At 41.2% G+C, this 25,853-nt stretch overlaps 1 long non-coding RNA gene across 2 annotated transcripts in view; it reads left to right on the top strand.

The window, feature by feature from the left end:
- LOC138149636 (uncharacterized) overlaps positions 1 to 25,853 on the top strand; it is an 83,565-nt gene that overhangs the window by 20,434 nt on the left and 37,278 nt on the right. The window contains exons 2-3 of one of the 2 annotated variants that reach the window (XR_011165375.1): positions 1,578 to 1,704; positions 2,666 to 2,898. This is a non-coding gene — a long non-coding RNA (uncharacterized lncRNA). Of the gene's footprint in view, positions 1 to 1,577; positions 1,705 to 2,665; positions 2,990 to 25,853 lie in introns of those variants that run through there. The other variant, XR_011165374.1, reaches the window with a different exon arrangement.

Genomic DNA, 25,853 nt, shown 5'->3' with positions numbered 1-25,853 from the left:
ATATAGCTCTCTTTAAATGAATATGTCTTGTCCAGGTAACCTGCTCGTAGTGCAGCTCGGAGCGCGGCGTGCGTTTCACCCGGGGGGGGGGGGACGGTGCATACAGAGGGTACTGTAATGTAGTGTGTAGCACAGGGGATCACTTTCACTACAGTAGCAATCTCAATAGGGCTTATTTTCGGGGGAGGGCTTATTTTAGAGGAATCTTATACGGTAAGGGGAGGGCTTATTTTTGGGATAGGTCTTATTATCGGGGAAACACGGTAGTATTTAAAATGTTGATTTAATTTAAAGCATCTCATTGAGGTAGTTTTTTGTTTTGTTTTGTTTTTAAGAATTTCACTAATTTCTTATCCTGTGTACTAAGTGTTAACCTGCAAACTGTGGTCCTTTCTCAAATGCTCATCATAAGCAATGCAATGTGAGAAGACGATGTATCCAATGAAATGATACTTCTTACCTTTGGACACAAAATAAAGCCAATTGCACCAACTCTGCAATTTAATCATCTGAGGAGAACCTGAAAACCAGTCATTGATTTTGCAGAACCCTCCCTCTGTCCTCTGGTTTCATTTACAGTGGGGATATTAACATCAAAATGATTCCCCTTCTGATTGCCTTTCTGATTCTCTGGACTTTGTCACCATGGTTCAGGAGCCTTCTCATCCTTTTACTTCCCTAGAAGTAAAAGCACCTAGAGACTTTTCACCCTAGAATAGGCCTCTGCCATCCTTGGTGTGTTCCCTCCATTTGGGGGATGGGCCCAGGCTGGCCATGCTTCATTCCCCTTTGGGTTATGCTTCTGACTCTATGTATTGTGTCACCATGCCCCTAGTCAGGTATCTATTCCCCCTAATTAGAAAGTTGTCTTCCCCATTTAGAAGGTAAGCACCTTGAGGGCAGGGACTGTCTTAGTTTTTTCTTCTATTTGTATCTCTAGCACTTAGCACAGTGCTAATAAATGCTTGATGTGACTAATTCAGTTTCTCTACTAGTATGTCCATTTTTTTGGTTCCTACAAAGAATACCACATAGCACCAACAGATAGAGAGAAAGAACAGGACTTCCCTCACTCTTCCAAAGCATAAAATGAATACAAGTATTTTTATCCCCATTTTACTAATGAAGAAACCAAGAGGGGAAGCTAGATGGCACAGTGAATAGAGCACTGGCCCTGGAGTCAGGAGGACCTGAGTTCCAATCCAGACTCAGACCCTTAACACTTACTAGCCATGTGACCTTGGGCAAGTCACTTAATGCCAGCTGCCCTGCTTTCCCTCCTCCAAAAAGCAAAAAGAAACCAAGACTCAGTGAGGTTAAATTACTTGTCCATTCACACAATGTGTCAGAGATAAATTTTGAAACCAGATCATCTGATCTCAGTTCCTCCCATAAAATAATGATTTATGAATCATTATATTAGGATCTGATAGAGTATCAACACTAAAATGATTATAGAAAGTCTAAAAATTGATAATTATCACCTCTTGCTCTCTTTTTGTTCACTCAGTCACTGCAGAAAAGCGAGTTACCCAGAACTAAAGGCCCTTTTGTATTTTCCTTTTTTTTTTTTTTAGGGTTGCCAAGGATAAAGAATTCATCATCAAGCGGCAAGTCTACTGGAAATGATCTTCTCCACAATCAGTTAGGCCAGTCCTAAGACGGAAACATGGTCAACTCAAGAAGCACTTATTACAACAGCAGGTATAGTCTACAACCAAGATCATGCTCAAAGCCTTTCCAACACAGGAGAACTTGCCAGAGATCAACGTTTGCTGGGACAGCTTTTGTAAATCTAGGATAGCTTCTACATCACAATGAGCCATCAGAGTAAGGCTTTATTCACACACCTACACATCTCTAAAATTTCTACTTGTTTCCACACAATCCCACAAAAAATCTCTCTGATGCATTAGTTATAGAAGAATGAAGATCCACATAGTTAAAGGGAAAGGATAAGGTTATATGAAATGATGGAAAGAGCACTGGATTGGAGTTAGAATACTTTGTATCAAATCCTGAAACTGCTACATAGTGCTAGTGTGATCTTAGAGAGGTTTCTTCTATTCTCTGGGCTTCAGTTCCTCCATCTTTCTGTAGTACCCCCTCTAGATTATGTCCCCAATTCATACCTATATCTGAGGTTAGTGATACAGAAAAATGACTGCTCTTCTCAAAGTTCTAGAGGTAACTCTGAGGGGTTACGTTACTAATGCTATAGCTCACCAGCCCCCATCATTGTGATTTTCATTAATAATCAGACAGTTGACTTAACTTCTAGACAAGGTATTTACTAGGAATGGATAGTAAGAACAGCTATTACAATATGTTATATCCAAAAGCCTTAGAGGGAGTTCTCCCACAGATACACAAAATTATCTAAGAAAAGTGGGATCAAGCATAGAATATTATGGTAGTGAGCCACATTATAGGGAACATATATGATTAAGGGATAACTCACAGCTTCTATTGATGAAAAATTTTTCTCCTTTCATAAAGACTTCATTAAATTCCCTTTAGGTATAGCTCTCTGCATATTGTAAGGGTCTGTGCCTTTCTGGAGTCCATAGCCAGCACTTCTCTCAGCCATGAGGGGTCATAAACCCTGAAGCTCTTTCTTCACAATTCCTAGTACTGGAAATCCTTTCTCCCTCTCTCTTTGTAGGGTCTTCATGCACCTTCCCTTGTGTAAGTATCTCTCCATATCCCTTTGTCCTTGGAATGTCTTGTCTGATATTGGGCCAGTCTTTCCAATGACAATGGGGAGAAGAAGAGGTAAAGGAGAGAGAAGAGGAAAATGGAAAGAGGAAGGAGAACAGAGACAAAGAGAGACAAAGACATGGAGAGAGAGAAATAAGGAAGAAACTCTCTTAAGGGCTTGGGTCCAGCTCTTGTATGGTAATCCTCAGTTCCTATCTTTAAATTCTCTGCTACTGCACTAGATCATTCCTGGACTGGTGAACTAGTAAAATTTCTCCAGACATAGAAAGCCCCCAGAGGTGTGATTAGTTTGTTTGGTTACATAATCACTGTTCTCTTCTTGATCTAGTCAAAGAGGTTCTAATCTCATAAAGGGATCAAAGGAATAAATTAATTAATTGTTTGCACATTTAAAACTTTATCACTAATAACTACATTCTATAATGATATTAACCTGACTGGGGGATGAAGGTGGGGAGCAGGGAATCACATAATAAAGTGAAGTAGGTGTCCTTTCTAAGGCTAACATTCTTCAAACCTGTTCACTTGTATTTTTACCAATAAGAGAATAAGGGCTATAGAAATAACATAATGATTAATAGTTTGAATTTATATTAATTAATATGATTTTTAAAAACTACTACTATGTGCTATACACAATTGTTTTTTAACAAAAATTAAGCAGTCCTTATCCTCATGGAGCTCACCTTCTTTCAGGGGAAAAAACAGGTATGTGTATAAGCATATGCAAAATATATGAAAAGATTTTTCTTGTTTTTGGTGATGAAGTTCTAGTAGCTGGGGTGAGTTTCAAGAGAAGATTCATGAGAAGGTGGTGTTTAGGTTAAGTTCTTAAATAAACTAAGGATTAGGCCTTCTTTACAACTTGACTAATGTTTAATGTGAAGATATTTGCAGATCCTATATTTGATTACATGCCGCCATAGGTGGAGGGGGTGGAGGGGTGGAGGGAGAAAATTTGAAACATAAAGGATTGAGGAACTGACTGTTGAAAACTAAAAGTAAATAAATTAATTAAAATTAAAGAAATTAAGGATTAAGGTGCTTTAAGAGCAATGATAAGGGCATCGGGAGGTGGCGAGGTGGCGCGTAATGAATAGAGCACTGGCCCTGGAGTCAGGAGGACCTGAGTTCAAATGTGGCCTCAGACACTTAACACTTACTAGCCATGTGACCTTAGGCAAGTCACTTAACCCCAATTGCCCTGCCTTCCCCCCTCCAAAAAAAAAAAAAGCAATGATAAACCACGAGTCTAGAGGCATTAAGATGAAACAAGCTACCAACCTCCTACCTGAGAGGTGTTGGACTTAAGATGCAGAATGAGAAATATATTTCAGACATGGCCAGTGTGGGAATTGGTTTTGCTGGAGCTTCCATGTTATGAGTGTTTTCCTTTTATTTTTATTATTCAATGGGGAAGGCAGTGAGAGGGAAAGATAAATAAATACTTGTAAAAATGTTTTACAAAGGTTTACAAAGTGCTTTCCTCATAACAAAACTGTGAGGTACATAGTGTAAGTATTTTTGTCCCCATTTTAAAGATGAGGAAATTGATGCTCACAGTGTTAGCACTGTAACCGGAGAAGCCAGCAGATCCATAGGGAGCAAGTGAACACCATCACAAGGAATGGTACCACCTTTATCACAGCATATGAATTTGATGTTTAGCCAGGACATTTAAGGAAAGAAGAAAACAAACTTTGGTTAAATACCTACTATGTGCTGGGTACTTTGCTAAGCATTTCACAAGTATTATCTCATTTGATCCTCACAATCATCTGGGAAGGTAGTTACTATCATTGCCCTCATTGTACAGACAAGGAGACAGATGCAGACAGAGGTTAAATGCTTTGCCTAGGGTCATATAGCTACTAAATATGAGAGGCTAGATTTGAACTCAGGTCTTTCTGACAACAGGCCCAGCCCTCTCTCTACTGTGTCACCTAGCTGCTTCTTAAGGAAGGGGCAGGCCACTTATTGTTGCCAGTGGCAATAAGCCTGGCTGGCCTTTGGTCAATGTCTCAAAGGACAGAACTGACCCAAGGAAGCCTTTGGCATGGGCAGGTAGGAGGGTGGAGTTGCCCTGGGTCTGATTCCTAAGTCTTTTTATGCTGCCTGTGGGTTGACCAGCTGGGCCAGCAGTAATGGGGAGAGAGATCACTTTGCTGTATCTGCTATTTCCTCTTCTCCTATACCAAACTCTGCATGTGCTGAGGCTGTGCTTAGTACCTGCCCCTCAAAGAAAGTCTTTTGACCTGAAGAAGAAATTTGTGAAAATATCATGATTTAAATACACTCAGGCTTCATTCTTTTTGTTTTTTTAAAGCAATTGGGGTTAAGTAACTTGCTCAAGGTTACTTGGCCAGTTATTTCTAGGTGTGGTGCTAAGTATCTGAGCCCAGATTCGATCCCCAGGTCATCCCGACACTGGGGCTGGTCTTACTCGCTGAGCTACCTGGCCGCCCCAAGGCTTCATTCTTAAAAAACTAATAGTTCAAGACTCTACCCCTTTCATCTATGGATGTATTTGAGATTCCAACCCTAGGACAAAGATAGCAAGAAGGCTTGCCCTCCAGTACTCATTACAGTGATTGGCACATAGTAGGCACTTAAATAAATGCTCATTGACTGACATACCAGGTATTGGAGCAGGAATTCCAATCCATGGCTCAAGGATTGCAGACTTTAACCATGACTCTTAAGTTAGGCACTCTTTACACTCATATTACCTCAACAAAAAAAAAGGATTAAAAAAAATCCCAAGTCCCATCAGACATTGAACAGCTGGCCCAGTTTGTTCACTCCATCTGAAACCTGGGATTTTCAAGAATTCAAGAAATGAGACGGTCAGGGAAGGGGAAGAAAGGTCAGTGCACACTCGGGGTCAAAGGGCAATTCTTGAATCCAATCTCAACTCTGACCTTCGGAGATTCAAACACCAGACATTAAGGGGAAAAAAAACCTCATCTGTTCAATTTAATTCCCATTTATTGAGTTCCTGGCAGAGTTCAGTGTGCTTTGCAGAAGGGGCAAGGACATTGTGGAAATGCTATCTTTGCTGTTGGGGCTGGAGGCTAGTGATCTCCCTAAGCTGTGCTTGCTCACAGTTCTTAAAGGCAAACCGGGGAAGATTCTGACCTCACCGTCTCAATGTGTACACAGTTAAACCTCATTAACTCAAACCCCACTAATTTGTGATTGTTGGAACCCAGCTGGGCTAAAGTTTCCCTAAGCACTGTCTATGAGGAGAGGGTTCACTAATTAAATGAATAGTGGTAGCACTATTACCAGGGAGGTTAACCGTACTTAAGAGGAAAAACTCTTTTCAAGTACTCTACAAATAATCCTTTAAATAGGCCTGATTAGAACTCTTTTTGAAACCTTTTAGCTGCTATGTGATATTAGGAATGGTATTTCTTGGAATTTGTTAATTCAGTAGACACCAAACCTTCAGTGCCTTGTCCTAAGGGTTAAGAAAGAAGCAAAGTTTAAATCAGACATGAATCCCTGCCCTCACTGAGCTTACAGTCTAAGAAGGTAATTAAGACAAAAATATCAATAAAGCATAATGTGACAAAGTAAATGTATTGGAGAAGTATAAAAAGTGTGGGGGGTGGAGCAGGGTATAGATGTTAAGGGATTTGGGGAATTCTAGGAGTAGATGAATTTAAATTATGTTTTAAAGTAAAGATGGGATTTCAAGAGGCAGAAAAACATTACAGGCATAGAGGACAGTATGAACACAGGCAGAGAGGGTTTGGTTTATAATCTTCTCCATAATGAATTAGGCATAACATGTATCATCCGCATAAAATATAGAATAACATATTCTATTCTATATTCTCATTGGGGAAGCTAGGTGGAGCAGTGGATAGAGTGTTGGGCCTGGAATTAGGAAGACTCATCTTTCTGAGTTCAATTCTGGCCTCAGACAAATAACTAGCTGTGTCACCCTGTGCAAATCACTTAACCTCTGTTTGCCTCAGTTTCCTCATCTGTAAAATGAACTAGAGAAGGAAATGGGAAACCACTTTAGTATCTTTGCCAAGAAAACCCGAAATGGGGTCATGAAGAGTTGGACACGACTGAAAATGACTCAATAACAATTCTACTTCATAATTCAGGTTTCTTATTCATTCAGCCTGACCACTGCCTAATTTGTCTGAATTAATGAAATTTGCTGTAATTACCAAGGATTTACAGGTTGAACCTGGATGCCTAACTCAGGGTTCCTTTATGGTCTAATACAATCTAAGAGAATATTTCTGTAAATAGGTCATCCACCTGCTTTTGAAGGAGAGATCAGCAGCCTTTCTCAGTCTCCTCAGGAAGAAGGCTAGAGTAGTCAAAACCTGGGTTTTTTCCCTCTTTACTAATCCTCTTCACCAGTGCCTGGAAAAAAATGTGCAACATTCCTGTGGAGTGCTTTGTTTTTACAAAGTGTTTTCCTCATAACAACTTTATGCATTCCTAAGGAGGTACAAGTTTTATGGCCTCCATTTTCCAGATGAAGAAACTGAGGCTCATAGAGATTAAAGAGATTTACTTCAAGAGATGTTGTGTAGTATGCTGGGCTTGGAGTTTTCAATTTGAATCCTGACTCTGATAATCTCTAGCTTTGTAATTATCCATGTCAATTTCTTATTGGTGTGATGGGCACAAGGATGACTCATTGTGAAGACCAGATGAGATGTTATGTGTAAGGCACTTTCAAAGTTCTCTATAAATATTAGATCCCAATAGAATGTAAACTTCTTGAGGGCAAGCATTTAATTTTTTTCTTTGTATCCCTGAGAACTAGCACTTTGCCTGGCATACATATGTGTCTATTAATGAATGAATGTCCACTATCACACAGGTAGTATCACCAGGATTACATCAAGATCTCTTGACCCCAAGTAAAGTGTTCACTTTCACTAAACCAAGTTGTAGAGAATATCAGAAAGTTCTATTGCAAAAATTCACTTTTATTTTGTCTCTTGTTTTCCTTTTTTGGTCATTTGGGGATGCCTCCTGGTTATTGGATTGCATCCTAGGAAAAACATTTACTCCTTGTTATATTTTCATGTTCCATAAGCTGCAGAAGATTTATGGATGGATATAAAATATGGTCCATGAGGAATGCAACTCAAACCTAGGCAATTAGGATGAAACTCCACACAGTCATCTGAAAATGCTGGAGGCATAAAAAGAAAGGTAGTAAACATTACTCACTCTAGATGAAGGTGGGGATTTGAGTAGGGTTTCATCACACCCCATTTACTAAAAAGGAATTGTTATTTCATGTAATATTTACATGTTTCCCTGTACAACAAGGGCACTCCCCTTGAAAGGGTGTCACACTCTATCAAGGCAAAGCAAAGTGAAGAAGGCACCTGGAGCATTACATGACTTTTCTCATATGTAGGGGCTAGGGTGATAGTTGTTTCTTGTTTTTGGTTGGGCTTTTTATTTTTTTGTTTTTTGTTTCTTTCCTGAAACACGTGTGAATGGAGAAACAGTGCTCTAATTATATCATCACTAACACATCACATCAGAAAATCTAGGCAATATTGGGAAAAGATGACAGCAACTATTACCAAGAGTCATAGCCTGTCCCCTGAGTTCCCAGACTCCATGTAATGAGTAAATCAAATCAAGCTTCTGCCTCTGTTTAAAGGAGTGGTGAAGAAGAGAAAGTCTTATTTGGCAGAAAAGTGAAGCCCTGGGGTGTCTTATTACCCTGGTGACTTTTTTTTTAATGTGTCTGTGTTTGTGTTCCCCTATGTTGATCCTCCCTTAGTAAAGACTCATGCATTGGACTGTGCTGTAAGCTGCTTGAGGTCTTAGGCTTGGAATATTCAATGTTGCCAGGAAGTGACTCTGTGTCACTGAGGTCATTGACAACTGTGTCCTTGACACATCCTGAACCCTACTCTATTCTCTTAGACATTCCTTTATCAGAGGTCCCCAAACCCCTACAATGAGAAGTCATAAAACCTGAAACACACTTATGGAATTGACTAGTGCATATAGCCCATGGCAATGGGCCCTGGACAACAAACTGCCCTTGCCCCCACAAGAATCTCTCCCAGGGGAGTCAAATGTAGCTACCTGAGTAGATAGGATTCCAAGGGGAGGGAAGACTCGCCCCCCCCCCTCCACACACACCCTTAGGTCAACCAGTGAAAAGGTAGAAAGGTTTCAATAATATCCTAGTAGTCGGTAAGATAAAAGGGTTGCTCAGCAATCTGCCCAGAGATACAGTACCTTCCAAGGAACCTTATTTAAAATGTGTTTGTTCAGGGTCTTGTCAGATCTCTGGTCTTCAAGGGCCCAGTTGTACACGAAGAAGAATTTTTCTTTACCCTTGGAGTGCCCTAATTATACAGAGCATTGATTTTACAATGCATTCGTGGATTGATTGCGCTGGCCCGCTCCTCCCACAGGAAACAGCTTGCACACCAGCATTTTTTGATCTCTCCAAAGTATTCCCGGAGGTGAATCAGTGGCGCTTGCATCTTCTTGTCTCATGCTTTAGTCCCAGGAAGCTGAAAATGTGTCTTAGGATGACAATGAGCTCCTCAGAAAGAGCTGAGTGCGGAAGAATCAAGGGAAGCGATTTCTTCCCTTCCTCAGGCAGCTGCTTCTCTCCAGTAAGACGCAGGCTGCGCGAGTGGACCTAGTCCAGCCGAGGGCCCCATATTTTGATAGGGAAACAGCGGGATTTTCATTACAAATTACCCTTAATAGAAGGAAAAGCCCGCTCATGGAGACAATGGTAATGAAGCTGAGAAAAATGTGTATAATTGTAATGAGCATTTAAAAGTCAATTAAATACTTTGCTTTGAGGGTGGGGTTGGAGGGGCTGGGGGCGGGGGGGAGGGGCAAGAGAGCTTTTATGGGATTGGCACAAGTCAAAAACAAATTTGCTTAAGCTGGTTGCTGTCAGCCTCTGGGCTCCTTTAACCTCTAGAGCAGGAACGCAAAGGTTTAAGGAAGGCGTGTCTCAACAGGTAGGAAAGAATTGGGTTTTATCAAAGGCTTCCCAACTGTACTCCTTCACCTTCATCAGCTCAACAAGCAGCACTCTGGGCACGAGACTGCAAGACTGCGTTAGATGTGAAGGGTAATAATAGCAATTCTTTATATAGGCCTTGAGGTTAAAAGTTGGAGAGCGCCCTTTCTGCAGTCTGACCCCGTATGCGTTTTGTAAAGTTTGTTCTGAGGGCCAAAATGACTAGTTACAGATATATATAGCCATCAATATAGCCATCCTGGAAAATGGGCTCTTCCGGGATGCTACTTTGTATTTTAATGCGGTCTTTTTTTTTTTCTAAAGTGCAGCTGGTTCTCCCCCAAAAAGACTGTGAGCACCGTAAAAAGAGGATGGTTTGTGTTTCTTGTTATCTCACAGACACCCTAGCACAGGGCTATATATTAGGTGCTCACTAAATTTTCATTTATTGAATAGCCCTGTAGAATCTGGGAGCTGATCTCCTTAGGCCCAATAATAAGACCCAAACCTTGGAGGGAGACTTACCTGTAAGTCACCCCAAACCTCAAAGAGCATTAGGAGGCAGCTTGGTGTTCCAGAGGATGGAGTATCGGACCTAGGTCAGGGGTGGGGAACCTTTAGCCTTGAGGTCCTTGGGTAGGACCTTTTGACTGAGTCCAAGCTTTACAAACAAATGAAAATTAAGGGAATTTGTTCTATGAAGTCTGGATTCAGTCAAAGGGCTGCACTTGAGGACCTAGAAGGCCTCATATAGCCTGGAAGCTGCAGGTTCCCAACCCCTGACCTAGAGTAAGGGAACATGAGTTCAAATCTTGCCTCAGATACTTATAAGCAAATTGCTTCAGCTCTTTAAGCCTCAGTTTCCTCACTGCTAAATGGAGATAATAATAGCACCTATCACAAGTACTTTGTCTCTTGAAGTCTCAGTTTCCTCAACTGTAAAATGAGAGGTTAGAACTAAGTGATTTTTAAGGTTTCTTCCAGTTCGCCAACTATGATCCTGGTTTGGAAATAATAATTTACTAGAAATAGTGCTTGAATAGTACTTCGAGGATCAGATGAGGTGCCATCTAAAGCACTTTGCAAACCTCGAGGCACTTTGTAAATGCTAATTTGTATCTCATTTGATCCTCACACAAACCCTCTGAAATATTATCCCCATTTTGCAAATGGAGCCCTCAACGTTCTGTGGGGATAATTCTCTTGTTCTGGATCACACACCTAGTGAGGATCTAAAGCAGGATTCAAATTCAGTTTATCCTATTTCCAGTCCTGCACTTTATCCTCTAGGCCACCCAGCTCTTTCCATGGGGTATGGGCGTGGTCCTACATGCCTGTCCTCAAGACGTTTTCACTTATGATCTGCTCTAAGGTCACATCTCCACTCGAGGTCAGTGGCCTGGTCCCAGCTGTTTCCCCCATCTCTTTGCTTTCCTGGGCCAGGAAAATAAGATTCCATCTGACACCCCAAATACTGTGGACGCACCAAAATGCAGCAGTTTTCATATTTTTCCATTTCTGGCAGTTTTGTCTAAAAGGCCTTTCAGAGAATGGCATAGTTTGGGATGGGAGTTATTTGATAGCTCCCTAATCCCCACCATTGCTTCCACCTTTCCATTTCATCTCTGTGAGGGTTTTGTCCTTTCTTAAAACAAACAAAAACCACCTTTAATGGAATAGGAAAATCACTGGACTTGGGGCTAAAAATATTCCAAAACAACAGCTTAGGTTTGAATCCTAACTCATCGCTTGACTTGCTATGTGACCTTAAGTGAGTTATTATCTAAACCTCAGCTTCTTGTTCTCTAAAGTGGGGGGTTAATAATACTGATTAATAATAATTAATTGTACTGATTAATAATGATTAAATCTGCCCTTAACCATTAAATATTCATGATCTCCCCACCCTTGCCACCTCCAGTCTAATACCAAATACCTCACAGGGCAATCTATTGTCAGAGTCAGATAAAAATAATGTGGGCAGAGGGTTTTTTTTTCAAACCTTAAAGTACTATTCAAGCACTATTTCTAGTAATTATTATTTCCAAACCAGGATCATAGATGGCGAGCTGGAAGAAACCTTAAAAATCACTTAGTTCTAACCTCTCATTTTACAGTTGAGGAAACTGAGACTTCAAGAGACAAAGTACTTACTTGTCCATACAGTTGGTAAGTAGCAGGGCCAGAATGCTGAGCTAGGACCTCAGACTCCACATCCTGGGCTCTCTCCTTCAGATCGCCTGGCTAAGTTTTCCCTTGCTTTTTTTCTCCTCTCCCAGGCTCATCCCTGCACTGCACCAAAGGGAATCTTCAGCCCAAGAGTTTTCTGTCCTGTTTCCAAAGCAGTTAAAATATATGTCTGTTACCCAAGTTTGTAAGTAGAGGAAGCTATGCTGCTGATCAGTGAACTGGACCATGGAGGCAATATTTACATAGGCAGGCTCACTTTGAAATTTGCATGGGCTAATTCAAAAAAGAAAGAAAAAGGTAAGAACACTAGAGACCTAAGCAAGATGCAGGAGGACATGCTATAAATGTCTTTCATTATCCCAGGTAGCAATTTTGCAATTACACCTAGATTTTCCAGGCAAGGTAATTTACTACTTGCAGCCAGACAGGACAAAGGCAGAGATAATTAAATCTACCCTTACCTCAGTTAAATATTCATGATCCCCCTCCACCCTTGCCACCCCCAATCTAAATCACTTTCAAATCAGCTTTAACTAAGATTTCAAAAGGAAAAGCAAAATCATTGGCCAGAATAGGTGCTTTTTTACTGAGAACTAAAGGCAATGAGGGAGGATGATTTATTCAAATATTGAGCTGTGGGTCATTAAGCACTTGCCATTGTCACCAGACCCAGGCTGAGCTCCTACAGAATGTGAATGCTGAACTACAGTGTTGGTCCTGCAGGGCAGGGGGCCACAGCCAGGCTTCAAGCTAAGTGGTGAAGTGGATAGAGTGTTGAGTCTGGAGTCAGGAAGACTTGAGTTCAAATCCAACCTCAGACATGTACTAGCTGTGTGACCCTGGACAAGTCACTTAACCTCTGTTTGCTTGAGTTTTTTCTTGTGTAAAATGGTAACACCTATCTTGCAAGGTTGTTATGAGGATTAAATGAGATAACAATTGTTAAGTGTTTATCATAGTATTGGGTACATAGTAAGCACTATATGAATGTTAGTTGTTATGATTCTGCCTCCCCTAAACTGGCTAGACCATTGAGTCTGCATCAGGAAGAGGAAGCTGTTTCTACAAAAACCTTTTGCAAAAACACTTTGCCATTCCCTAGATCCTATGAGGAAGACATTTTGTTCTGTTAATGAGAGCCCAGACACAATCCTGATCCCCATGCAGGACCTTTTGATACATGCTGCATGGTACAGCTCTCTGCTGAAATGCAACCAGAAATTCCTCGTCCCCAAACTCTCAGGAGTCGTTTCCTGCCCCAGCATTTCCTTTCTTCTTCTGGCTCTTGCATTCTAGGGAAAGCTGTGAAAACTGTGACCCCAGTAGAGCACATAACAAAACCCAGATTTACCAAATAGATGGACTGGGGGTGGGATGGGATTACTCACTTGACCATTTACCTATGGGTTTCTTGTTTGTGTGAGGTTACAGGAGATTTTTCTGCAAAATGTCTCCAAGTTTCTTTGTACCTTGGTGATGACCTTGGGTTTGCAAAGGCTTTGCCCAAGGACCATAAGCTTTGTTCATTCTTACCAACCTTGAAAGACTTTGAGTATGATCTTGAAGGTTTGTCTGTCATGGGGGAGGTCCAGGCAAATTAAGTGCAGAAGGGCTCCTAACTATAAAGTGGGCTTCCAGAAATGGGTATTTTGAGGCTGTGGTACCTCATGAAACCACCTCCCAAGGTGTGGCGGGATTGACATGCATGAGGGGGTGGGGTAATACCAAACACCCATGAAATGACTAATCTTTGGAAAGAGAAATAGAGATGATTAACTACCTTCAAGGAAAAAATTAGATCTTAATCATCAGGAACAATAACCAATTGAATATCCATCAGCAAGTAGGATGAAAATCTCTCTGAGAGAATAATAAACTATTAGGAAAAATAGGATTTTGATATATAAAAATTGAGCTTGCACACAATATATTCTGGACCACAACTATTGTATAAACTTTGCATTGTAAAGGGAGGTCCATATGCATTCCTCAGGGGATTGTCTTCTTAATTAACCAAGTTCTGTGTAAGTATCACAGGGGACTGTTGGTAAAGGCCCTAGATTTGTAATGGGTAAGAGAACTATCCATGAAGACTGAAATAATTTTAACCACTGAAATTTGTAAAGTGCTTTACATAGTTGTCACTCTAGGATTTCCCAAAAGTCTTAGTGCAGTTGAGTGTATACATATATACACACATACATATACATGTTGTGTCCCCCATTGAATCATGCACTCCTTGAGGGTAAGGACAGTGTTCCTCCCCCCCCCCCCCTTCTTTGTATTTCCAGGGCTTAGCCTGGCACAGAGTAAGTACTTAATAAAAGTTTGATTGATAGATAGATTATCTCATTTACACCTCCCAACTCTGTGAGGTGGGCACCACAGGGATTAATAGCTTTATTCAACAGCTGAATAAAGTGAGACTCAGTGGGGCTAAGTGACTTGCCTATGGTCACATAGCTAGTAAGTGTCCGAAGCCCGGTTTGAATGGCAGCCTCTGCCGGCTCTCAGGCCAACACACTCCGGGAGCTCCAAACACGGTTCTGCAGCTCGCTAATTTGCAGCAAGCCCTTTATTCCAAAGCCTTCTCAAACAGACTGATTAAATAATAACAGCTTGCTCATTACTACGAATATAAATAGTGGGGGTATCCCCTGAGAGAGGATCCAGCTGGTGAAGCTTCAAATCTTGCATCACATTAATATTTATGGCTACGCTGTGTAAGTATGCAAACTCTTGGCATTGCTCCATGAAAAAGTTTACACATCTGTCATTTGTGATTCTACCTTCATATCACAGGCAGATTATGGGGAGAAAAAACAGGTAGGGAGCGCCTGATCAGTCCTGACTGGGAGCAGAGAGGAGTGAAGGGCATTGTGATGCACTGGGCTTCCTTTCCTTTCTTACCTCCAGCTTCCACAAACCCTTGCCTAGAAATCACTAGCTAATGATAATAATAATTCTCATTATTATTATTTTAGCTAACATTGATATGGCATTTACTCAGGCAATGTGCTAAGTGCTTGCTTGCTTTATTCATTTATTCATTCATTCATTTATTTATTTGTTTGTTTGTTTATTTATTATCTCATTTGATCTTCACAACAATCCTTCAAGATAGGTGCTATTATTATCCCTATTTCACAGATAAGGAAACTGAAGCAGGCTGAGGTTAAGTGACCTGCCCAGGATCATACAGCTAATGTCTGAGGTGGGATTTGATCTTAGATGTTTCTGACTCCAGGGCCAATGTTCTATTTAATATGCCAGTTAGCTGGACTATAAGAAATTTGAAAGGTTGCAGAATCACAAGATCTGAGTTGGAATAAACCCCAGAGGTCATCTAGCTTTCCTATAAAGACCTCTACTGATTGGAAACTCACAACCTCCCAAGGCAACGTATTTCACTTTTAGTCAGTTCTCACTGTTGGGAAGTTTTGCCTCCTTTTGAACTTAAATCTGCCTCTCTGAAGCTTCCCCCCAGTTCCAGTTTTGCCTTCTAAGGCCAGGCAGAACAAGCCTAATTCCTCTCCACATGACAATACTTGAAACATAAAACATCAATCACATCCCTCTAAATCTCCTGACTTCTCCAGGGTCTTCATCCCTTGTTCTGTCAATGGCAAGGTCATTAGTTCCCTAACCACCCTCCTCTGTGACTGTTCCAGTTTTATCAATGCTCTTTTGCAAATGTGATGTCCAGACCTGAATATAATACATTGAATATGGTCTAAGTGACTCACCTATGGTCCCATAACTAGTGAGGGCCATTTTTAGCTAAGGAAAAGGTACTTGGGGAAGGCTTTATGGAAGAGGTGTAGCATAGCTGAGTTTGCCCTTGACAAAAAGGAGGCTTTTCAATACCCTGAGATGGAGGCAAAGAGAGTCCACTTCAGGCTTGGGGGACAGTATAAACAAAGGCACAGGCCTGAGGGAAGAATAAGAACATGAGATGGGTAATATCCAGTTTGGCTAGAACATGGAATAATACATAAAGAGGGATTATGTGGAGAAGCTCAGAAGGGTAGGTTGAACCTGTTTGTGAAAGACCTTGAACACTAATATCAGAGATGATTATTTCGATTAAAAGGTAATAGGGAGGGGCAGCTAGGTGGTGCAGTGAATAGAGCACCAGCCCTGGAGTCAGGAGGACCTGAGTTCAAATCCGGCCTCAGACACTTGACACACTTGCTAGTCGTGTGACTTTGGGCAAGTCACTTAACCCCAACTGCCCTGCAAAAAGGAAAAAAAAAAGGTAATAGGGAGTCATGGAAATATGTGGAAGCTGTGGAAATAGTACTGCATTTAGAAATCAGAGAACCTGGTTCTGAATGCCAGCTCTGCCACCTCATTGGAATAAATGGCCTCATCTTAGTCCATTCAAGCTCTAAACCTATGCTTCTTTGAAGGTGATAATGTCCCTGTTAATTCAATTCTGTGATCTTCCCTGTGGAAGGTATCAGATGCTGAAAACGTGGTCCCCACCAACTGGAAAGCTCACAGTCCAGTTAGAGAAACAAAAGTCACCCTTGAAAGCCAAAAGGTGTGCTGCTAATTCTCATCGTTCAGAGATGGGAGAGATCAATGTGATCAAAGCCACCTGAAAAAGTGATCCTAGAGCTCAATCTTAAAGGAAGTTGAACTTCGGCAAAAGTGAAGAGAGCCCTCCAGGGCAAGGGGGAACTTATTACTCAGGCAATGTGCTAAATGCTTGCTTGCTTGCTTGAGCAAAAGGTGTGGCCACCAGCTTGTGCTAGGTAGTGGACAATGAAGAAAGCAGTCTGGCTGCAGCTGAGGGCCCCTGTTGGGGAATAGCTGGACTTTAGCCTGCATGGGGAAAAAGGAGGGGCTGTTTATGGACATTATCATTTGTATTTATAGATGGTAAGTGAAATATTAGAGCGCCTGGTGAATTGCATCCTAATTGTTTGCCTAACCTTTAAAATGTCTCAGAAAGATTACTCCACCTCAGGTTTAGAGAGAAAATAATAGCTCCATAAAACTCTATTTAAGTATCGCTTTAAAGTTTAAAGAGGGTTTAATTGAAGAGTGACTGGCAAATTACACTGATCATTTTTCCCTTGCCAGCATCTTCTAGGTCAGGGCTAACTGAAAACAATTTTCAATTCCCCATGCCTCCTAACAGACCATAGATTTGTAGACAAAAGAGACCTTAGAGGTCATCTAGTCTGACCCCTCTCCTTTTACAGATAAGGAAACTGAGACTGAGTTAAGTGACTTGTTCAAGGTCACACAGGTAATAATAGTAATAATAGCTAACATTAATGGTTATTTAAGGTTTGCTAAGGAGAAGTCCCAGGCAAGTGCTAATAAAAAATGAAAATGGGGAGATCACAGAATCATAGATTCTTAGAATTGGAAGTCCAACCCATACCTGAACAGCAATCTCCTTGACAGCATCTACTCCTCCCCTTTACATACATTATCTCATTTGATATTCATAACAACCGCGTGGTTATTACAAGTATTATTATCAACCCCAAAGTCACAGAGAAAGTATGTGGCAGAATGGGCATTTGGACCTTCATCTCTTGACTGAATCTAGTCCATCCAGTGCTTTTTCTCTCACACCCCACTATCTCCCAAACACCATGCTTTCCTGCAATCTGTCAAGTAAAAAATCAGTCTTCTCTCTTGCAAATTAAATACAAAGAGAAATATTTTAATATTTACTAAGAACTTGTTATCATAACAGCTTAGCTTGGAGTGGTGAAAAGAGCATTGGATTTGGGATCAGAAGACCCAGCCTAGGTTTGAATTTTTGCTCTGACATTAACTTTGTGACCATAGAACTGCCCTTGGCCTATCTGGGCCTCACTCAGACGATATTCAGTGTAGTGTATTCAGTTCTAAGTATCAGAAATAAACTGGCACAGTCACAGAAGAGGGTTAGGGAACTAATGACCTTGCTTTGGGCAAGTCACTGTTTCTCAGTTTCCTCATCTGTAAAATTAAAGAATTAGATCGGCTTTTCAGCTTGAGCAGCCAAATGTGACTTAGTGGATGTAGGGTAAATCTTGAGGATCCCAAAACACATTTCCCACCCACTAGATAATAAGAGGTGAGAGAAATGCCTTTGTTCCAAATTTCGAAGGACAGGTATCTACTCTAGGAGAAAAATTCTTAAGAAGTCAGCTCTGAGAAAGCCAATTCAGGACCTTCCACCAGCTCTAGGAAACACAGAACTTCAGAGGTTGGAAAGGAAATCAGAGTCCATTTCATTCTACCTATCCCTGAGAAAGGACCCCCTCTACAATATGGAGGATCCATGGAAGGGCCTCCAGAAAAGGAAAACCTACCACTGCCTCCATGAGACAGCCATGTCCTTATGGGCAGGCTCTAATTGTCAAGCCTACACTTGCCTCTGCTACTTCCATTCATTGATTTTTAGCTCTGCCCCAGGGGCCAGACAGAACAAGTCTAATACGTCTTTCACATGATAGTCTTTCAAATACTTGAAGACAACAACCATATCCCACCAGTCACAATCACCTTGGCCATCACCTTGACTTTTTACAGCTATGGAGGCACTGACTCATGTCCTCAATTAATAATCCATTAAAAGAAGGAAAATTCCCAATTAGAGAATGAGTGGCTGTCCCAGGCCAGAGAATCAGCAGTATATTATTAATAGTAATAATAATTATTATTCATATAGTTCATTTTTATATAACACTTTCATCACAACACCCCTGTGAAGGCAAGAATTCACGTGTTACTTCCCTCATTTTACAAGTGAAGAAGCTGGAGTTCAGAGAAGTTTAATAAGTAGCTCATGGTCACACCACTAGTAAGTTCAGGAACCTGGATTCAACCCTGATTTTGGACCTCCAAGATTTAGCTCTCTTTCGGCTACTCTTCTATACTGAACACAAAGGCATGAGAAAAGGGAGGAAACAGCTTTAGTCACAATCTATTTGAAGATCATCTGGTCCACCCCTCTGCCTATTTTCTAGATGAGCAGTGAAATGACTCACCCAAGGTTATGCAAAGAGTTAGTGTCAAAGCATGAACTAGAGCCCCAGACTGTTGACTCCAAAACCAGAGCTCTGTAGTTCATGTCCCTAATGGCACCAGTGTTAGTAAAAGAGAAGAACTCAGCCTGCTTTCACAGGGGTGAGAAACCAAACAGCTGAATGAAAACACCCCAGGAGCACCTGAAGAAGATGCTGGCTTTTTTTCTTGCTGCCCCAGACTAAAATTACCTGTTAGCCCTGGCTCTGTCCTTGTTGGGGGCTGGCAGAATGGACTGTGTACAATATTGCCGCATTCAAGTCTCAACATTTGCTTGAATATAACAAAGCAGAAAGGAGAGAAAGAAAGCAGTCATTGATTTGTGAATAGGCATTAACTCTAGAAAAGTGAGGAGAAAATGTGGAACATTTTTGATTTTTTACTAAATCTGTCCTCTGTGTGAACATTTCAAGAAAGCTCTCACCAGAGAGAAAAGAAGAGCCTTTCTCTCCCTCATCTCCTTCTCTGCCCCCAGTTTCTTGTCTACCAGTACTACCTGGAGGGCCTTCTAACTTATTATGGGGTCCATTACCCCCCCCCAGACGCTTACAGAGCAAACACCCAAGCTATACTCCCCAGCCAATCAGAAGCTACAGATATTTTAAGAACTGTCTCCTTGGGGCCTGGGGTCACTTTTTTCTAAGCCTCATCCAAGCCCCCAAACTGGCTGAGTTTGCACAAAATCCATTTTCTTTTCTCTTTCCTTTCCTGTGAACTCTCCTCAAACCTTTTTTCCCTACCCATACCCTAGCCTGCTGTAGCCAAAATTAATTGATAAGGCATAATTGCTGTATCATTGCCTTTTTAAAAAAAGATAAAGTAGGCTTCAAAGCTAATTTAGGCTCCCAGACAAATGGTTTAAAGAAGAGTTACTCTCCTGAAAAATGTCCATGTCGTTTTCCCCCAAATCCTAGTTTCAATGCTCACAGCCTCCACCTGACACTCTGAATTATGGCTTTTATTAAACATTACTAATAGAGTGCACTTAAATCATGGTTTCCCTGTAAAAGAGAGATGTGCTCAACTCAGATCTGCACATTTTAATGCCATATTTCTTCCTTTTACTCTCTCTGTAAGATAAATTTACTTACTCCACAAAAATGTTTTGTTGAAAAGAATAATTCATCCTTCAGTGTCCACCTAATGTACCTTATGAGTAATGAGAAGCAATGCAAAAATTACCGTACATTCGGCATGTTTGGAATGTTTAGACAGGGGCAAGTTAAAGGTTATTCATACATGTCATTGAAAATCCGAGGGAGCCATTAGGATGTTTCTGATGCTGCAGGGTGGGGGCAGGGGAGATTTTGAAGGAGAGACTTGGAGCTTGGCAAGTAGACTGCCATCCCTGCAAGGCCTTCTGATGACTAAGCTCCCTTCCGTGGTCTCATTATCAGGAGGGCAGTCTTTACTTCTTTCCACAACTTTGCTGCTCCTCCCTTGGTCTTCAGGACCCTGCACAACACTCACAGCCCCCATCACCACAGCTCCCCATATCCATGAGGTAGAGAATGAGGGGCTAACAGAGCAGGTCCTCCCTGAATTTGAAAGACTTAAGGATCCAGGTCCTGGAGCACACCAAGAACACAAGCATACACACAAGTGATTCTTGTCTTTCAAAAGCTAAGAAAACCTTGGTTTACATATGTCTTCGGGGCCGACCCTTTCTCCTATATTTACTTCTCTTTTCGTCATTATGATTGGTCCCAGACTTAACAAAGTGTAAATAAAACGAGCATTTCTATATATGCAGTAGAACAAGAAAAAAAGGGATCAACTGTAAATAAAATATGGCTCTCTATTATTCATGTTTAATTATTTTATTCAACTGAATGGGTTTGCTTCCTGACCTTCCCCCACTTATTGCAGCATACCTCAAAGAGAGGTACCCAACTCTCCAAGAGAGAGCCATACTCTCCTTAAGTGTTCTTGGGCAAAGTTACACGTTGGGAGGGAGACAATTGAGGCTATTATGGAAGCTATGGGAGGACATGGAGAAAACTAAGGGAAACCATAGACCAAAGGATCACTTGATGTGTTAAAGACAGCCCCAAAGGGTCTTTAAAAATTAAAAATAGAAAGTCAGAGCTGGAAGGTGACTTAGAACTTAGAACACAGAATGCAAAAAGGCTCTTAGAAATCAACTCATCCAATCCCTTCATTTTACAGCTGAGGACAATGAGGTACAGAAAGGAGAGTGACTTGCTTAAGGTCACAAGGTCAATGCAGAGTGGGGATGAGAAGCCAGGTCTTATAAGCCCCCAATCAATTCTCTTTCCATTAGAACATTCAGTTAGAGATAGAAAAAGAATAGAACCCTGCCATGGTGTTCCTCCCAGATATAAGAAATCATATGATGTAAGATTCAAACCCAGCTCTTCCTGACTCCTAGTCTAGTGACATGCTGGTAAATGTTTAACAACCAGCTCTCCAGAAGGGGAAAAAAAGGAATACAGGACAGACTTTTAAGATTAATCCACATTTTTAACATTTTCTTTATCACTTTCTTAAGTCTAGACAATCAACAAAACAATAAATCAAATCCTTATTTGTAGTCTTTGCTTAGATTTCTGAGGTACAAGTGAAGAAATTTTAACAATGGCCTCTAAAAAGCTGATTCAAGCTGGTTGGAGCTGGCTCCAGCATACTGGCCACAGACCTCCTGCTCCTAGTCCAGCACTGTACCCATTAAACTGTGCCATCACTCTAGATAGGATCCTAAACTTCCACAGAGAAGTCAGTACAAGAGGGAAAGGAAGATCTTAAGAAGGAAATTCTGAAAAGACAGTACAGGAAGATACAAAGATGAAAAAAAATGTAGTTCCTAGAAGAGTTTGCCATCTAGGAGGAGAACGAGATACACAAATAACAAATTAGAACTGACATAGAGGAAGCAAGAAAAGAAGTGTGAGAAATTCAAGAAGGGAGGGATTGTGGGTGTCCATAAAGACTTCATGGGAGGGGGAAGCTAGGTGGCGCAGTGAATAGAGCACCAGCCCTGGAGTCAGGAGGACCTGAGTTCAAATCTGGCCTCAGACATTTAACATAAAAAAACTAACCATGTGACCTTGGGCAAGTCACTTAACCCTAATTGCCCACCAAACAGCAAAAAAAAAAAAAAAGGCTTCATGGGAGAAGTGGAACTTGAAATACATCCATAAGGAAGGGACAGATTTCAGCAAGCCGAGGGATAGAAGCTTATTCTGGGGATGGAGAATGATGTGCACAAATACAGAGTGGCAGGAAAGGGGAAAATGAGAAACAATTCCAATGAGGAAGAAAAGAGGTCAAAAAGATGGATGTGAATACATAGGGAACTTGCTAACAAACATATATATATAGCTTTTTTGGAGGACAATTGGGATTAAGTGACTTAACCAAGGACACACAGCTAGTTTTTGTGTTGTGTCTGAGGCCAGATTTGAACTCAGGTCCTCCTGACTCCAGGGCCGGTGCTCCACTCACTGTGCCACGTAGCCGCCCCACAAACTTATATTTTTAAAAGTCTTTTATAGGGGGCAGCTAGCTGGCTCAATGGATGGAGCACCGGCAATAGAGTCAGGAGGACCTGAGTTCAAATCTGATCTTAGACACTTAGTAGCTGTGTGATCCTGGGCAAGTCACTTAACCCTGATTGCATACAAAATAAAAAGTCCTTTAGAGAGGATGGAAGCAAGGATAGGTAATAGAGCATGAAGATAAGAGCATGGCATAGCCCTTTTGCTATCCTTACCATTACTTTCCTGCCTCAGTTCATTCTAAACTTGAATGTTCACAACACTATTCTTATAAGAGGCAATGTGATGAAGTGGTTAGAAACCCAACTGTGGATCTAGGACCCTCTAGGTTCAAGTCTTAGCTGTGACACATTCTGTCTGGGTGACCTTGACCACATCACTTAACCTCTCAATGCCCCAGGACACTCTCTAAGACCATAAATTGTAGACCAGTTGTCAATCTGCATTGTCAAAGGAGTTTCCTCACTGCTGTCCTCTTCCTCAATGAAATCACAAGACTGGACCAATTCCATTCCACACTACCCCCAATGAAGAAAACTTGCATTTACATAGTGCTTTAAGGTTTGTAAAGCAGTTTCCACATACAAGGTGTCCTAATGGTCTAAGAGCGGCTTAAAGTAACAGTTTAAAGTTTTAATAAGCTACTAAGACTTTAAATCTCACAAATACTTTGGGATCACCTTGTGTGATGTCATCTGAACTTCCCTCATTAGAAGACATGATATTTGTAAAGCACTTAGCACAGTGCCTGGAACACAGTAAGTGTTTTATAAATTCCTATTCTTTTCATCTCCCTATCCCTCACTTCCCTCACAACAACCCTGTGAAGTAGATGTCACATGTATTATTATCCTCCTTTGACAGAGAAGGAAACTCATTCTCAGCGGGGTTAAATAATTCGTGGATGGAGGTGGGATTTAGCCTAGGTCTTCCTGATTCTGAATCCAACAATCTATGTCCTAAGTCACCCTGATTCTTGTAGGAATAGTGTTAATAGCTCTCAGACTCAGAATGGGATGAAAGTGATGTTATAACTGAGCTTGGCAGGTGATGTTAAGGATAGCCAAAGGGTAAAGGGGGAGCTGAACTGATCTTAAAAATCAGAAAGGGGAGGCTCAAAGAAATGAGAGAACCGCTGTTCTTGGTGGATGGGGTGAACATAATAGCTGATGGAAAAAAAGTAGGGCAGCTCAGCAATTATTTTGCTAATGTTTTCTCTTTGGAATGGAAAGGACATAACAAAAAATGGCTAAAAGAGAGTTGCTACCTGATATGACACTAAGAGAGTGCCTAGGGGTCCTTCTTGAGTTCAGGTCACCAAAATTAGATTAAATATATCCCAAGAGGTAGCTTTTTGTAGATGTTCTTGTTCAGTCATTTTTCAGTCGTGTCTAACTGTGACCCATTTGGGATTTTCTTGGCAAAGATACTGGAGTGGCTTGCCATTTCCTTCTCCAGTTCATTTTACAGATGAGAAAACTGAGGCAAACAGGGTGAAGTGACTTGCCCAGGATCACACAGTAAGTGTCTGTGACCAGATTTGAACTCAGGAAGATGAGTCTTCCTGACTCCAGGCCTGGCACTCTAGCCACTGTATTAACTAGTTGCCCCCAAGATATAATTAAGAACTAGAAAATCTGAGGACTGAGCCACAGTCTGTGGTCTTTGGAAGACTGGGGAGAATGGAAGACGTGCTACTGGATGGAAGAGTAAAAAGTACCCATTTTAAAAAAAGGGAAAATTGTAGAGTCTGAAAACCACAAGTCAGAGAATTTGACTGCGATTCTTGGCAATGTTCTAGGAGGTGTTATTAACAGAACAGTCAGCAGTCGTGCAGAAAAGGAAGCAGTGATCACCAGCGGCTGGCATGGACCCGATTTCCTCTTTTTACATGGTTACTGGACTAATAGATCAGGGCAATGCTGTAGATAGAGTTTGCCTAGATTTTCCCTAAGCTTCTGACAGCATCTCTCATACTACTTTTTTGTCCAAGATGGAAATGTAAGCTAGATGTGGACTATAACTGGGCATAATTGAAAGTGGCTGAATAATTAGACCCAAAGAGTAGCTTTCCAGTGGTCTGATGTCTATTTAGGATGAGATTTAAGGTACAGAGCTCCAAAGACTTGTGCCTGACCTCGGATCATCCAACATTTTATCTGTTACGTAGATAAACACATAAATGGCAACCTTATCAAATTTGCAGAAGATACAGGCCAAGAAGACATAATTATCATGTTGGCTGACAGAGTCAGTATTCAAAATGATCTGAGAGGCTAGAACATTGTGCTGAATGAATCTAATAAAATTAGATTTAACTGGAATAAATATAAAGTTTTATAGTTGAGTACTTTCAGGTTTAACAGTGCACTTTACAAATATAATCTTATCCTCATAACAATCCTGGGAAGGTTGTGGTAGGTGCTATTATTATCTTTATTTTATAGAGTCAGGAGCTAAACTGGCTAAGAGACTTGCCCAAAGTCAGACAGCTAATAAGTGTCCAAGACAGGATTTGAACTCAAGTCTTCTTGACCCCCAAGTCCATCACTCTATCTACTGCATCACCTATCTTTGGGGGATGGGTGTGGGGAAGGGCATTGCTGGACAGCAGTTTATGTGAAAAAGAGCCAGGGATTTTAGCAGACCCCAAAACTCAATGAATCAACAGCATATGTCAGCTGAAGAAGCTAGAATAATACCAGAAAACATTCACAGTCATAATGTCCGTGCCTAGACAAATGAAGTCCCACTGCACTCTGCCTGCATCAGATCACATCTAGAGAATTGCACTCAGTTGTAGGAATCACATTTTAGAGAAGACTTGTGGAGACAGACTTACAGAGAGCAATTTCCAGGATGGTTCTGGGGTGAGATCCTGCCATGTGAGGATTGATTGGAGAAAACAGGGTTAGTGTGAAAAAGGGAAGATTGTGAGAGAGCAGACAGGTGGTACAGTGGATACAGCCCTGGGCCTAGTGTCTCAAGTTCAAATGTGACTCAAGTTCAAATCCAGCCTTAATCACTAGCTATGTGACCCTGAGCAAGTCACTTAACCTCTATCCTGCCTCAGTTTCCTCAGCTCTAAAATGGGGTTAATATTACCACCTGCATTTTAGTTTGATTAAATGAGGATATTTGTAAAGCACATAATATAGTGTCTGGCATGAAGTAGGTGCTATATACATGTTCATTATTATTATTAAAAAGAGAGCTGAGTTCATATATTTGAAAGACTGTAAGGTAGAATAGGAAGAGAGAGGGAGGGAGGGAAAGAGGGAGAGGGAGAGGGAGAGAGAGAGAGGAAGAGGGAGAGAGAGAGAGAGAGAGAGAGAGAGAGAGAGAGAGAGAGAGAGAGAGACAGAGAGAGAGAGAGAGACAGAGACAGA

This window comes from Petaurus breviceps, unplaced genomic scaffold (genome assembly GCF_028583685.1).
Source record: "Petaurus breviceps papuanus isolate PSGF00001 unplaced genomic scaffold, PetGlider_PUasm1.0 90847, whole genome shotgun sequence".
Lineage (NCBI taxonomy): Eukaryota > Metazoa > Chordata > Mammalia > Diprotodontia > Petauridae > Petaurus > Petaurus breviceps.
This window is presented reverse-complemented; position numbering and strand designations above follow the sequence as displayed.